Source organism: Delphinus delphis, chromosome 2, assembly GCF_949987515.2.
Source record: "Delphinus delphis chromosome 2, mDelDel1.2, whole genome shotgun sequence".
Lineage (NCBI taxonomy): Eukaryota > Metazoa > Chordata > Mammalia > Artiodactyla > Delphinidae > Delphinus > Delphinus delphis.
This window is the reverse complement of record NC_082684.1, coordinates 59,874,386-59,889,128: the sequence shown is the minus strand read 5'-3', so window position 1 is coordinate 59,889,128 and position 14,743 is coordinate 59,874,386.

Genomic DNA, 14,743 nt, shown 5'->3' with positions numbered 1-14,743 from the left:
TGTTGATATTTAGCACCTGTATTGTTTTCCTGTAACTGCTATAACAAATTACCACAAGCTTGATGGCTTGAAACATCAGAAATTTACTCTCCTACACTTCTGGAGGCCAGAAGTACAGAACGTTTATCACTACCCTGAAATCAAGGTGTTGGCAGGGTGACATTCCCTCTGGAGGCTCTAGGGGAGAATGCATTCTTTGCCTCTCTAGCTTTTGGTGGTTGCCAGCATTCCTTGGCTTCTGGCCACATCACTCCAATCTTTAAAAACCAGCATCTTTAAATCTCTCTCTGCTCTGTCTTTATATCACTTTTTCTTCTACATGTAGTTAAATCTCCTTCTTCTAAGTATACATATAATTACATTTAAGGTCCACCTAATTAATTGAGAATGATCTCTCCATCTCAAGACCCTTAACTTTATCACATCTGTGAAGACCTTTTTGCTTATAAGGTAACATTTACAAGTTCCTGGATTTACAACCTGATATATTTGGGGAACCATTGTCAGCCTACCATAATAACCTAACACAGCCTTCTAAAGGAACATAAGGAATAGCCTGATTTTTTGACAATAACAGAGTTTTCATTTGAAATCTTCCTAGTGTAACCTCTTAGAAATGGGCGGAATGACTTAGTTTAACCCTTTGATGCTGTGCTTAAATGTTATTAGCCAATTAACTGTAAACACATTGTGAAATTATGCTCTTCAAACTTTTGTTCTTTGAAAAATTAAAAGGTTGGGACTTCCCTGGTGGCACAGTGATTAAGAATCCACCTGCCAGTGCAGGGAACACAGGTTCCAGCCCTGGTCTGGGAAAATCCCACATGCTGTGGAGCAACTAAACCCCATGCACCACAACTACTGAGCCTGTGCGCCACAGCTACTGAGCCTGCACTCTAGAGCCTGTGAGCTACAACTACTGAGCCCGCGTGCCACAACTACTGAAACCAGAGTACCTAGAGCCTGTGCTCCACAACAAGAGAAGCCATTGCAACAAGGAGCCCACACACTGCAACGAAGAGTAGCCCCTGCTCACCGCACCTAGAGAAAGCCTGTGCACAGCAATGAAGACCCAATGCAGCCAAAAATAAATAAATAAATAATAATAAAAAGAAAAATTTACAGGTTAAGTGGATATTCAATTGTAATAGGCTTTTATAATGCTTTTAAATGATTTAACATTCTGGGATAATGATCTCAGTTCAGAAACTGACTCTAGGAAATAATAACATGGTAGCATGCTATTCACTTCCTTATTGATTATAGAAATTACAGTCCAACCAGCAGTCATTAATGCTGCAGAATGTAAGAGCAGTGCAAGTTAATTTCTTAAGTAAACTTTTTATTGAAGTATAACATGCATAGAGGAGACTGCAAAAATCATAAATGTGCAACTTGATGAATTTTCACAAAATCAGCAAACCCATGTAAACAGTACCCAGATAGGAATATAATATTACTAGAGGTCTAAGAGGTCTGCCTTGTGCCCCCTCCCAACCATTACACCCAACTCTGACTTCTGTTGCCACAGGGAAGTTTTACCTGTTTCTTGAAGCTTATGTAAGTAGAATCATGTAGTATGTACTCTTTTGTGTCTAGCTTCTTTTGTTCAACATTTTGTGACTTTACCAATGTTTTTGCATATAGCGGTAGTTCTTTCAGTTTTGTTAGTGTGTAATTTCTGTTTGATAAATATACCACAATTTATCTATTTTATTGATGAATGACATTTATGTTGTTTCCATTTGGGGCTATTACAAATAGTGCTTCTGTGAACATTCTTGTTAATTCTCTTTGGTATTCATATGTAAGGATATCTGTGGGTATATACCTAGAAGTGGAACGGCTGGGTCAAGGGGTGTAGTGTATATGATTTTAGTAGAGACTGTCAAATAGTTATATAGAGTTTGTACCATTTTAAACTGTCACCAGTAGTGCATGAGCATTCCTGTTGTTCCACAATCTCATCAGCATTTGATACTGTCAGTCTTTTTAATTTTAGCCAATCTGATGAGTAGGTTTTGATATCTCATTTGTCAGTTTGATTTTTCTGATGACTAATGAAACTGACTACATCTTTATATCCATATAGGTTATTTAGGTATATTCTTTTGTGAGTCATTTGTCCATATTTTTCCTATTGGGTTGTCTGTTTTTTATTTTTAGAAAAATTTATTTGCAGTTGGTGCAAGTTCTTTGTTGAATGGATGCATTGCCAATATCTTTTCCATTCTGTGACTTGCCTTTTTGTTTTTTTAGTTGTGTCTTTTAATGGCCAGAAGTTCTTTATTTCAATGTAGTTTAACTTATCAATCTTTTATGATTAGCACATTTGTGTCCTGCTTAAGATACCTTTGCCTGCTCTGAGGTCATAAGTCATAAAGATATTTTCCAAATTTATCTTCTAGAAGCTTTATTATTTTTTTAAGTTATTATTATTTTTTTGATGTGGACCATTTTTAAAGTCTTTATTGAATTTGTTACAATATTGCTTCTGGCTTTTTTATGTTTTGGTTTTTTGACCATGAGGCATGTGGAACCTTATCTCCCCGACCAAGAATCAAACCCACAACCCCTGCGTTGGAAGGCAAAGTCCCATCCACTGGACCACCAGGGAGGTCCCTAGAAGCTTTATTTTAAAATCACATTTATCTTTATAATTTATCTGGAATAGATGTTTGCATATGGTGTGAGGTAAGGACAAAATTCACTTTTCCATATAGATATGCGTTATAATTTTGCGTTTTTCTTAAGTCAAGTGGCCATATATGTGCAAGTTAATCTTGTTTTATAAAACATTTATTGAGCATGTAGCATGCACCAGGAATTATGTTTGGTACTAATGATATAGATACAAATAATAGAGATTCCCTCCTGAAAATGCCCTTGAGTGGGGAAGATAATAAGTGAGATGGTAATGAAAAATGCAGAAGAACTATATGTTGTGAGGAAAAGGAATTAACTCTTTGTGAGGAGATGAGGAAGCCTCTGCTAGAGAAAGCAACATTTGAATTGGATCTTTAAAAGTGAATAGGAGGGTTTCCCTGGTGGCGCAGTGGTTTAGAGTCCGCCTGCCGATGCAGGGGACGCAGGTTCGTGCCCGGGTCCGGGAAGATCCCACATGCCGCGGAGTGGCTGCGCCCGTAAGCCATGGCCTCTGAGCCTGGGCGTCTGGAACCTGTGCTCCGCAACGGGAGAGGCCACAGCAGTGAGAGGCCCGCATACCGCAAAAAAAAAAAAAAAGAAAGTGGATGGGTATGAGGCTAGAACATTTTAGGCAGAGAGGACTGCGTGTGTAAAATTCAGTAATTATAAAGGAACACGGCATATTTATCAAACGGTGAGAAATTCAGTATGGCTGGAAGATAGACTGTGTTTGCATGGCAGAGAGATGAGAAGGAGTAACAGGAGGGATGAGAAGCAAATGGAGATGAGGATGAGATTTGGGTTGGGCTTTTCCCTAAGGAAACTGGCGAGAAGGAGAGTTTTCAAGCAGGGAGTGGTGTAATCACATTTGTCTTTTAGGAAGATGACCCTTAGGAGTTTGGAGGATAGATTAGTAGGTGGAAGGTTGGTAGATGGAAATCAGTTAAAAGAAATGAGACTTGGGCATGGTGTGGCAGTGGTGATGGTGAGATAGTGTTGGATGTGGAACTAGTCTGATTATACCCAAGAGGACTTGGTGACCATGAATGATAGGCAGGTGTGACAGATGATTCCAAAATTTATAGTTTGAGAGACTGAGTGAATAGTTATGTTATCAACTGATTTAGGAAATAAAAGAAGGAGAAGGTATGGTGGTAGCAAAAAATAAATTAAAATTTGGACTTACTAGGTTTTAGATGTTGGTTAGTTAAGTAGTTGGAGATATGTAGGAAGAATTAAAGACATGTGTGTGGAACTCAAAAGAGAGGTCAGGGCTGTAAATATATATTCGAGAACCAACAGCATATAGAAGATAGTTGAAGCCACAGGAATGGGTGAAATCATCCAGGGAGAGTAGGTAGAGAAAGAAGAGAATAAGTCCAAAGAATCAACTCAAAGTAACTTGAACACTTAAGAGAAGAAACAGTGAGCCTGTGAAGGTGAGAGTTTTCCACCACTCCTGTCTGCGGTTTCTAATTTTTCTACTGTAACATAATTTCTTGTGTAATATAAAATAACACTGAAATAGTACATAAAAACATATGATGAAAAGTAACAGTCTCTCTCCCTGCCCAGGTCCATTCCTCAAAACCAATATATGTTTAATTCTATGTTTTGGTTGTTAAATTTAAGTTCGAATAGTATGCTTGTTCCTCTGATTTTTTTTTTTTTTTTTTTTTTTTTTTTTTTGCGGTATGTGGGCCTCTCACTGTTGTGGCCTCTCCTGTTGCAGAGCACAGGCTCTGGACGCGCAGGCTCAGCGGCCATGGCTCACGGGCCCAGATGCCCCGCGGCATGAACCCGTGTCCCCTGCATCAGCAGGCGGACTCTCAACCACTGCACCACCAGGGAAGCCCTGTTCCTCTGATTTTTCATTTACCTACTTTAGATCATGACTGTGTGCTATTTGGAAGTCTAATAAGATGGCCACTAAGATTCATTCCCTCCTTGTGGTGTGCATGCCCTATGTAATCTCTCTTTGAGGGTTGGTGAGACCTGTGAATATTATGGGCCGTAACTCTAATAATTAGGTTATTAATCAATTGACTTTTAGTTAATGCAATGGAGATTATCTTGGGTGGACCTGACCTATTCAGATGAGCCCTTAATAGAGGGGTTGGGCCTTTCCAAAAAAGGTACTCCTACAGCCTTGAAGAGAAAGCTGCCATATTTTGAGAAAAGAGAGCCATATGGCTAGGACCTGAGGGTGGCTTCCAGTTCTGGAGGGTGATCCCTTGCTGACAGCAGCACGAAATCAGGGACTTCAGTCATATAACTACAAGGTGATGAATTCTGCCAACAATTAAAGAGCTTGGAAGAGAACTACAAGCCTCAGGTGTGAATGCAGCCTTGGCTGACACCTTGATTTCAGCTTGGTGAGATCCTGAGCAGAAGATCCAGCTAACCTGGACATTGACCCACAGAAAACTGTGAGATGATAAATTTGTTTTGTTTTATGCTGATAAACTTATAATAATTTGTTATGCAGAATTAGAAAACTAATCCAACTTTTAACTGCAAATAAGATAGATATAATTTATTTACTTTATCTCTACTTCTCATTATTTAAATATTACATTAATTTTAGCTTTTTAAGTGCTTAATTTTGTTTGTTTAATTCCTTTTATTTGCTCCTATTTCTTGTTCTTTTAAACTTTAGTTAGTATCTTGATTCCTATTAATGTGAAAGAAGGATATTAACAATTCTGCCCTTTTTTTCTGTTAATTTATACTTTTCACCTGGAGTGAGACATAGTGAGGCCTGCTGGTGGGAGGAAAAACCTGGCTTCAGTCTGGGGAAGCTGCACAATGATAAGAATATTGTGTAATAAAAACACAGGACCTGCTCAGGGTGAATTATTATTAGATAAAAGTCGATAAGCAATGTGAGTTAATTGAAATAGGGTGTATGCACTTGCAAATTGATAAAACTCAGCTGGACCTTTCAGGCATGCTCTGCCCTGCCTATGAAACCATCCCCTGAGATGCACAGGGAAGACAAGTAAAAGCTGCCAGGAAAAGGCTAAGGGAATTCAAATCTAGGAGCTCTGCCTTGGAGGCTAAAGGATAATTTAAGTTTATCTGATGATGAGAGACTTAGTGGAGTGTAATTTAACACTGAAGATAAGCAACAGCTCCATCTAATTGGGAACCCCCAGCATAATTGGATTTTCTGATCCTCTTCAATCTGCTTGAATTCTTTGCTGCTTAAAGAAGCCACATTTGGGCTTCCCTGGTGGCGCAGTGGTTGAGAGTCCGCCTGCCGATGCAGGGGACACGGGTTCGTGCCCCGGTCCGGGAAGATCCCACATGCCGCGGAGCAGCTGGGCCCGTGAGCCATGGCCGCTGAGCCTGCGCGTCCGGAGCCTGTGCTCCGCAATGGGAGAGGCCACAACAGAGAGAGGCCCACGTACCGCAAAAAAAAAAATAAAAAAAGTAAAAAAAAAAAGAAGCCACACTTTACAGAGATCTTTGGAAGTGTGGTAATAATGTCCTGCAACACCACCTGCTATATATTCCAAGTCACGACCATGAAAAGTCTCCTCTATAACCAAAATTGTGTTCTCTGGGTTTGGTTTAGGTTGATTCTCAAAGTTGAAAAATAGTAAACAGTATTTACAATGATATGATAGTGTCACTGTTCTTGAGTTGCAGGTAGAAGAAACCAACTTTAGTCAACTTAAGCAAAAGGTTTTTTTTGGTGGGAGGATCTCAGGGAGTCTCTGAAATTGATGGAAAGTATAGAAAATCACGTTCAGAAACATTGTGCTATCACTAAAGCATTTAAATATATGGTAGATTTAAATCCTAGGATAGGGAATCTGATAGGTCCTACCTCCAGGCCCTGGGAGGTAGAATCTGAACTCTCAGAGGGACTGTTCAGGGACCTCTTTGACTTTCATCAAGGGTTGAGGGCAGGACACCTGGATTGCAGTTGCACCAAGACTGTACCCTATGAAAGAGAAAGAGTCAAATGGAGTAATTGTTGGGAAGGATACCTAGATGCCAGGCAGTGAGAAAAAAAAGTGCTGAGGATTACAGGCTGACTAGCATTTATAATCTGAGGGAAACCTGTATCCTTTTCAGGGCTACACTGGGCTAAACTGAAAAGGGATATGGGGGAAAAGCAGGGATGCCATTAAACATCAAGCTAGACTGAAAAAAAGCAATGTTCCCATTCACTAAGCTAGAACAAAAAAGTATCTTTAAATCTGGGAATGTAGACCTTTCTATTTTAAAATATCCCAAATAGTGAAGGGAGATGGAAGATTTCAAGTGTTTTTGCTTGCCTGCAAAGTTTTCTCCAACTTGTCTGATTAATTTCAGATTCAGTGTCCACAATATTATTAAAATATGATTTCTCTTAACTTGTGCCTACATAATAAATCTTGTCTATGATATTTTCTATTTAACTTGTGCCTACATAATAAATCTTGTCTATGATATTTTCTATCTCCAATTAAATAAAGTGTGGGACGCATTCTGTTTTATTCCTGATTGCTCTCTGACCAGAAACCATGCAGAGGGCAGATTGCCCTAATTACTTGCCATTGTACTGTTCCTCCTAACTTTCTTGTACTTCTCTGTTTTAGGGTTTGCAGAAAGTGCTACTCGGATTGCAAAGTCCTTTTCTTCAAGTTACAAAATGTTCAGGAAACTACTTTCTGAATTTCTTAGAACTCTCTTTTGTTTTTTTTTTTCAGACTAGTTTTTCCCTGGGACAATTAAAGCTGAGAATTGGTAATTATCTTGATACTTCAATAGGAAAGTCCTCTTGCCTCAGTTACATGAAAGTAGATTACTTGGCTGTAATTTGAATAGCTGTATTTGTTCTTCTCTTCACTTAGCCTGTCAGGTCTTTTACGTAAGGTTCTTTTGAAGGAAGGTAGATACTGAAGAGGGCAGCTTCTTTTCAGAGATTGTGAACATCTAGTCAGGATGTAGTTGTGTTGTAAGACCTGAAAAATGATTACTATAAGGATAATGCAATTGATTTTTCTACCATCACTTTAAAAGTTAATTATCTGTCAATCCCAGTCTCCCAATTCCTCTCACCACCCCTTTCCCCCTTGGTATACATATACACTATTGATACTATGTACAGAATAGATAACTAATGAGAACATACTTTGTAGCACAGGGCACTCTGCTTAATGCACTGTGGTGACCTGAATGGGAAGGAAGTCCAAAATGGAGGGGATATATGTATATGTATGGCGGATTCATTTTGCTGTACAGTAGAAACTAACACAATATTATTGAAGCAACTATACTCCAATAAAAGTTAATTAAAAAATTAATTATGTAGTCAACTGCAATTTGAGAAAAGAAGTATTGTCAAATTAGATTTTTCTTCCCATTAAAAGGTTGAGAACTTCCCTGGTGGTCCAGTGGTTAAGACTCTGCCTTCCAATGCAGGGGGCGCAGGTTTGATCCCTGGTGGGGGAACTAAGATCCCACATGCCTTGTAGTGTGGCCAAAAATCTAAAAAAAAAAAAAAAAAAAAATTGAAACATCTTCCAATTGCTCACGAAAAATAAAGCCTGTATGATTACTTTAGGCACACATAAGCCTAGAGATGTAAGACTAAATATAGTTTCATCTCGCTGTGCTCATTTAAAAATAAGTAAAAACTTAGTAAAGTTATATCTGACTACATGTTAGCATTCTTGGTTTTTCTGCTTTATAGTTCAATTTAAGGTGCCTATGTAGAAACTGTTTCAATGAGTTAAGGAAAAGAAAAAGTTCTCTTAGAGATAAGACAAGAGAATCCATTCCTTCTTTGGTAGGTTTCTCTCATTTTTTTGCCTCTCTCCTTCTAAGTCAATATTTTCTTTTCCCTTTAGAGAAACCTGAAGGTCATCCTTGATTTTCCTTTCTGCCTCATCTTCCTCAGTGATCAACTCCTGTGTCATAAATATTTCTGGAATCCATCCCATTCTCTACTTTTCCACTGCCCAAGTTCAGACTTGCATTATCTCTTTTGGAAACAAGCATGACTGAAATTATTGTAGTCCCTTCTACTTTCTTTGGGTTGTTGTTTGCATGGAATATCTTTTTTACTCCTTCCACTTTCAGCTTATGTGTGTCCTTACATCTGAGTCTCTTGTAGTCAGTATATAATTGGCCCCTTTTAAAAATCCATTCAGACAATCTATGTCATTTGATGGGAATTTAAACCATTTGTATTTACATTAATTACTGATGGGGAAGGACTTACTATTGCCAGTTTTGTTACTTGTGTTCTGTGTATCTTGTAGCTTTTTTGTCCCCTGTTTCCTTTCTTACTGTCTTCCTTTGTGTTCCATTGACTTTTTATTTTTAACATCTTTATTGGCGTATAATTGCTTTACAGTGTTGTGTTAGTTTCTGCTTTATAACAAAGTGAATCACCTATACCTATACATATATCCCCATATCTCTTCCTTCTTGCGTCTCCCTCCCTCCCACCCACCCTCCCTATCCCAACCCTCTAGGTGGTCACAAAGCACCAAGCTGATCTCGCTGTGCTATGAAGCTGCTTCCCACTAGCTATCGATTTTAGATTTGGTCGTGTATATATGTCCATGCCACTCTCTCACTTTGTCCCAGCTTACCCTTCCCCCTCCCCGTATCCACAAGTCTATTCTCTAATAGGTCTGCAACTTTATTCCTGTCCTACCCCTAGGTTCTTCATGACCATTTTTTGTTTTTTTTAGATTCCATATATATGTGTTAGCATACGTTATTTGTTTTTTTCTTTCTGACTTACTTCATTCTGTATGACAGACTCTAGGTCCATCCACCTCACTGCAAATAACTCAATTTCATTTCTTTTTTATGGTTGGGTAATATGCCATTGTATATATGTGCCACATCTTCTTTCTCCATTCATCTGTCGATGGACACTTAGGTTGCCTCCATGTCCTGGCTATTGTAAATAGAGCTGCAATGAACATTGTGGTACATGACTCTTTTTGAATTATGGTTTTCTCAGGGTATATGCCCCGTAGTGGGATTGCTGGGTCATATGGTAGTTCTACTTTTAGTTTTTTAAGGAACCGCCATACTCTTCTCCATAGTGGCTGTATCAATTTACATTCCCACCAACAGTGCAAGAGGGTTCCCTTTTTTCCACACCCTCTCCAGCATTTATTGTTTGGAGATTTTTGATCATGGCCATTCTGACTGGTGTGAGGTGATACTTCGTTGTAGTTTTGATTTGCATTTCTCTAATGATTAATGATGTTGAGCATTCTTTCATGTGTTTGTTGGCAATCTGTATATCTTCTTTAGAGAAATGTCTATTTAGATATTCTGCCCATTTTTGGATTGGGTTGTTTGTGTTTTTGATATTGAGCTGCATGAGGTGCTTGTAAATTTTGGAGATTAATCCTTTGTCAGTTGCTTCATTTGCAAATATTTTCTCCCATTCTGAGGCTTGTTGTTTCATCTTGTTTATGGTTTCCTTTGCTGTGCAAAAGGTTTTCAGTTTCATTAGGTACCATTTGTTTATTTTTGGTTTTATTTCCATTTCTCTAGGAGGTGGGTCAAAAAAGATCTTGCTGTGATTGATGTCATAGAGTGTTGTGCCTATCTTATCCTCAAAGAGCTTTATACTCTGGCCTTACATTTAGGTCTTTAATGCATTTTGAGTTTATTTTTGTGTATGGTGTTAGGGAGTGTTCTAATTTCATTCTTTTACATGTGGCTGTCCAGTTTTCCCAGCACCACTTATTGAAGAGGCTGTCTTTTCTCCATTGTATATTCTTGCCTCCTTTATCAAAAATAAGGTGACCATATGTGCATGGGTTTATCTCTGGGCTTTCTATCCTGTTCCATTGATCTATGTTTCTGTTTTTGTGCCAGTACCATACTGTCTTGATTACTGTAGCTTCATAGTATAGTCTGAAGTCTGAAAGCCAACTCCATTTTTCCTTCTCAAGATTGCTTTGGCTATTCGGGGTCTTTTCTGTTTCTATACAAATTGTGAAGTTTTTTGTTCTAGTTCTCTGAAAAATGCCAGTGATAGTTTGATATGGATTACAGTGAATCTGTAGATTGCTTTGGGTAGTATAGTCATTTCCACAATGTTGATACTTCCAATGCAAGAATGTGGTATATCTCTCCATCTGTTTGTATCATCTTTAATTTCTTTCATTAGTGACTTAGCATTTTCTGAATACAGGTCTTTTGTCTCCTTAGGTAGGTTTATTCCTAGGTATTTCATTCTTTTTGTTGCAGTGGTAAATGGGAGCGATTCCTTAATTTCTCTTTCAGATTTTTCGTCACTAGTGTATAGGAATGCAAGAGATTTCTGTGCATTAATTTTGTGTCCTGCTACTTTACCAAATTCATTGATTAGCTCTAGTAGTTTTCTGGTAGCATCTTTAGGATTCTCTAAGTATAGTGTCATGTCATCTGCAAACACTGACAACTTTACTTCTTTTGTGATTTGGGTCCTTTTATTTCTTTTTCTTCTCTGATTGCTGTGGCTAAAACTTCCAAAACAGTGTTGAATAATAGTGGAGAGAGTGGGCAACCTTGTCTTGTTCCTGATCTTAGTAGAAATGGTTTCAGTTTTCCACCATTGAGGGTGATGTTGGCTGTGGGTTTGTCATATATGGCCTTTATTGTGTTGAGGTAAGTGACCTCTATGCCTGCTTTCTGGAGGGTTTTTATCATAAATGGGTGTTGAAATTTGTTGAAAACTTTTTCTGCATCTATTGAGATGATCCTATGGTTTTTATTCTTCAATTTGTTAATATGGTGTATGACATTGATTGATTTGCGTATATTGAGGAATCCTTATACTCCTGGGGTAAACCCTACCTGATCATGGTGAATGATCCTTTTAATGTTTTGTTGGATTCTGTTTGCTAGTATTTTGTTGAGGATTTTTGCAGCTATGTTCATCAGTGATATTGGCCTGTAGTTTTCTTTGTGACATCGTTGTCTGGTTTTGGTATCAGGGTGATGGTGAACTCATAGAATGAGTTTGGGAGTGTTCCTCCCTCTGCTATATTTTGGAAGAGTTTGAGAAGGATAGGTGTTAGCTCTTCTCTAAATGTTTGATAGAATTCGCCTGTGAAGCCATCTGGTCCTGGGCTTTTGTTTGTTGGAAGAGTTTTAATCACAGTTTCAATTTCAGTGCTTGTGATTAGTCTGTTTATATTTTCTATTTCTTCTTGGTTCAGTCTCAGAAGGTTGTGCTTTTCTAACAATTTTCCATTTCTTCCAGGTTGTCCATTTTATTGGAATATAGTTGCTTGTAGTAATCTCTCATGATCCTTTGTATTTCTGCAGTGTCAGTTGTTACTTCTCCTTTTGCATTTCTAATTCTATTGATTTGAGTCTTCTCCCTTTTTTTCTTGATGAGTCTGGCTAAAGGTTTATCAATTTTGTTTATCTTCTCAAAGAACCAGCTTTTAGTTTTATTGATCTTTGCTATTGTTTTGTTCATTTCTTTTTCATTAATTTCTGATCTGATCTTTATGATTTCTTTCCTTCTGCTAACTTTGGGGTTTTTTGTTCTTCTTTCTCTAAATCTTTTAGATGTAAGGTCAGGCTGTTTATTTGAGATGTTTCTTGTTTCTTAAGGTAGGATTGTATTGCTATAAACTTCCCTGTTAGAACTGCTTTTCCCGCATCCCATATGTTTTGGGTCCTCATTTTTTCATTGTCATTTGTTTCTATGTAGTTTTTGATTTTCCTTGATTTCTTCAGTGATTTCTTTGTTATTAAGTAGTGTATTGTTTAGCCTCCATGTGTTTTTATTTTTTACAGATTTTTTCCTGTAGTTGATATCTAGTCTCATAACGTTGTGATCGGAAAAGATACTTGATACGATTTCAGTTTTCTTAAATTTACCAAGGCTTGATTTCTGACCGAAGATATGATCTATCCCGGAGAATGTTCCATGAGCACTTGAGAAGAAAGTGTATTCTGTTGTGTTGGGATGTAATATACTATAAACATCAATTAACTCCATCTTGTTTAATGTATCATTTAAAGTTTGTGTTTCCTTATTTATTTTCATTTTGGATGATCTGTCCATTGGTGAAAGTGGGGTGTTAAAGTCCCCTACTATGATTGTGTTACTGTCGATTTCCCCTTTTATGGCTGTTAGCATTTTCCTTATGTATTGAGGTGATCCTATGTTGGGTACATAAATATTTACAATTGTTGTATCTTCTTCTTGGATTGATCCCTTGATCATTATGTAGTGTCCTTCTTTGTCTCTTGTAATAGTCTTTGTTTTAAAGTCTATTTTGTCTGATATGAGAATTGCTACTCCAGCTTTCTTTCTTTTTTTCTTTTTGCGGTACGTGGGCCTCTCACTGCTGTGCCCCTCCCATTGCGTAGCACAGGCTCCGGATGCACAGGCCCAGTGGCCATGGCTCATGGGCCCAGCCGCTCCATAGCACGCAGGATCCTCCTGGACCGGGGCACGAACCTGCGTCCCCTGCATCGACAGGCAGACCCTCAACCACTGCGCCACCAGAGAAGCCCTCCAGGTTTCTTTTGATTTCTATTTGCTTGAAATAGCTTTTTCCATCCCCTCACTTTTAGTCTCTATGTGTCCCTAGGTCTGAAGTGGGTCTCATGTAGACAGCATATATATGGGTCTTGTTTTTGTATCCATTCAGCCAGTCTATGTCTTTTGGTTGGAGCATTTAATCCATTTACATTTAAGGTAATTATTGGTATGTATGTTCCTATTACCATTTTCTTAATCGTTTTGGGTTTGTTATTGTAGGTCTTTTCCTTCTCTTGTGTTTCCTGCCTAGAGAAGTTCCTTAGCATTTTTTGTAAAGCTGGTTTGGTGGTGCTGAGTTCTCTTAGCTTTTGCTTGTCTGTAAATGTTTTAATTTCTCTGTCGAATCTGAAGGAGATCCTTGCTTGAGAGAGTAATGTTTGTTGTAGGCCTTTCCCTTTCATCACTTTAAATATGTCCTGCCACTCCTTTCTGTCTTGCAGAGTTTCTGCTGAAAGATCAGCTGTTACCCTTATGGAGATTCCCTTGTATGTTATTTGTTGTTTTTCCCTTGTTGCTTTTAGTATTTTTTCTTTGTATTTAATTTTTGATAGTTTGATTAATATGTGTCTTGGCATGTTTTTCCTTGGATTTATCCTGTATGGGACTCCCTATGCTTCCTGGACTTGATTAATTATTTCCTTTCCCATATTAGGGAGGTTTTCAACTATAATCTCTTCAAATATTTTCTCAGTCCCTTTCTTTTTCTCTTCTTCTTCTGGGACCCCTGTGATTCAAATGTTGGTGCATTTAATGTTGTCCCAGAGGTCTCTGAGACTGTCCTCAATTCTTTTCATTCTTTTTTCTTTATTCTGCTCTGCAGTAGTTATTTCCACTATTTTATCTTCCCAGTCCCTTATCCGTTCTTCTGCCTTAGTTATTCTGCTATTGATTCCTTCTAGAGAATTTTTAATTTTATTTATTGTGCTGTTCATTATTGTTGGTTTGCTCTTTAGTTTCCTAGGTCCTTGTTAAACGTTTCTTGTATTTTCTCATTTCTTGTATTTTCTCCATTCTATTTCCAAGATTTTGGATCATCTTTACTGTCATTACCCTGAATTCTTTTTCAGGTAGCCTGCCTATTTCCTCTTCATTTGTTTGGTCTGGTTGGTTTTTACCTTGCTCCTTCATCTGCTGTGTGTTTCTCTGTCTTCTCATTTTGCTTAACTTACTGTGTTTGGGGTCTCCTTTTCTCAGGCTGCATGTTCATAGTTCCCATTGTTTTGAGTGTCTGCCCCCAGGGGCTAAAGTTGGTTCAGGGGTTGTGTAGTCTTCCTGATATAGGGGACTAGTGCCTGTGTTCTAGTGGATGAGGCTGTATCTTGTCTTTCTGGTGGGCAGGTCCACATCCAGTGGTGTCTTTTGGGGTGTCTGTGACCTTATTAATATTTTAAGCTGCCTTTCTGCTAGTGGGTAGGGTTGTGTTCCTGTCTTGCTAGTAGTTTGGCATAGGGGGTCCAGCACTGTAGGTTGCTGGTCGCTGAGTGGATCTGGGTCTTGGCATTGAGACGGAGATATCTGGGAGATTTTCACCATTTGATATGTGGACCTCGGAGGTCTCTGGTGGACCAATGTCCTGAA